Source organism: Odontomachus brunneus, unplaced genomic scaffold (assembly GCF_010583005.1).
Source record: "Odontomachus brunneus isolate Ranch 3 - 2012 unplaced genomic scaffold, Obru_v1 Obru_scaffold_331, whole genome shotgun sequence".
Classification (NCBI taxonomy): domain Eukaryota; kingdom Metazoa; phylum Arthropoda; class Insecta; order Hymenoptera; family Formicidae; genus Odontomachus; species Odontomachus brunneus.
The window spans coordinates 6284-8247 of NW_022639781.1; positions in this window are offsets into that span (position 1 = coordinate 6284).

A 1964-nucleotide genomic window follows, 5' to 3' on the forward strand; every position below is an offset into this window, starting at 1 on the left:
TATTCGTATGGAAAGACACCCTTTCGCGTCAATAAATTAAATTCTTCGAAGGATAATTTTGTAAATTCCGACAGTACAATTTTCAACTTGTCTTTAGTGAGAAAGGATGCCAATTTGTCGAGACTACTGCTGAGAAATTTGCACGAATCGATGAAACGCAATTTTACAATATTTTTGTATTTATCTGCCGTATCTTGAACATTCTTTGTAAACGAAATGTATTTTTCTTTTGTTATCGGTAGCACATCGATTGAACCTTCAAATGCATTTGCTATTTCCTTGATGATAAAATGTGAATCGTAGCCGGATAAATTATGGAAAACGATTGGAATGTAATATGAATTTATGTAATTTAAATTGCAATTTGAATGCGCTGGACCTCGGTAGCGACCGGTGAAGTGACAATGATCGCGTACGCGCGTATCCTCTGCTGTGAATGATTTCTCACATACGTGACATTGCGTCGCGTTATGAAATGTAGCCCACTGTTTTTTCGACAAAGTTTCCATGGGAAAATTGGATGATAATATTACTTTTACGCGGTGTGCTATTTCTTCAAGTTGCCCAACGAACCATGAGATGCAGTCACTATCACGACGACTTTGAAATTCAGATAATGAATCGTCGTACGAGCAACGTATATAAAATGCTATACTAAATACCCTGTGATGTTGGTATGTGTACAATTTGCGATCCTCTCCATCTCTTGCCGTCTTCTCCAGTGTGCACTCTAGGTCGGCGTATATCACAAAGGGAACTCGCTCCTTCCTACTGTGATTGCTAAAACTCAGCCATTTATTGTCTTCGTTGTGTAGAATTATGGCGCAGTTGTTAATTTTTTGACAGTCTACCGCGTGATTCTCCAGCCTCTTGTTGGAATGGAAGTAGTGCAGACAACTACAAACATTGCAATTCTTATCACCTTATTGCATACTTCTGATACAATGAAATGTGCTTACCGATCGCAAATATATTTTCTGCCTTTATACGTGTTCATCTGCGAGCTCACGAGCCTGGATAAGTCCTTGATCCAGGCGAAGTGTCCCATGTTGTGGTCTCGAGGATCCGAAATGTGTAGCAAGTTGACATGCTTTTCCCTCTTTTCGTCGCTGAGACGTATTGGAACAATGGTTTCGTTCTTTTCTCCCATGATGCCGTATACATTGATGGATATATCGTTTAATTGTTCAAATCTTGTAATTTGATTAATTTTCATGGGGAACTCAATGCCTTGAAGATTGAGCACGTTCGTGTAATGGGGATACAATGATGTACGATCTGCGTATCTTTCGGCTGGATACAGAGCCGCAACTATTGCCCACGCGAAACATGCATTGTCCGGAGATTTGACATTGATCACAGCCCGCTTCAGTTGTATCACACGCGGTAACTCAAAGTGACATCCCGCGTGCAACGGATTGTATTTGTTCACATTGATTGTAAGATTGAGTATTCGCGATAATGCCCACCCGCTATCGCGTTCCTGGAATTCCTCCAACGATGCTAATGTGGGCTCGACGATGCGTCGCTCGTACCAATCCTCTATGTTGGATGTGGAAAAGAGTTCACAATTTTTCGTAGCGATGCTCTTTACCGCACGTTTTTCACCCGCGACGAACTCACCGTTAAACACAGTGTTCACTTTCACGTTTACGTGTCTCTCCATTGCATCCCGTATGTGCTCGAGCACCATATTCTTTGCATCCTCGAGAAATTGACGAGGTTCGATGTGGTTCGCGTTGATGACAATTCCGGTTAATATGCGGTTATCGAACGCGGTATCGACCTCGCGCCAAACGAGTCCTGCATCTCTCGTACTGTGTCCTGCACCCGCGTGAACGAAACGTGTGCGCAACGTATTTTTTAACCCCTCGAGTTGCGCGATTCGAGCAATCAATGACTGTCTAATACCGATCGATAATCGCGGTCGTTTAGCCCGACTATGTTCTTCGAACAACCCTAGG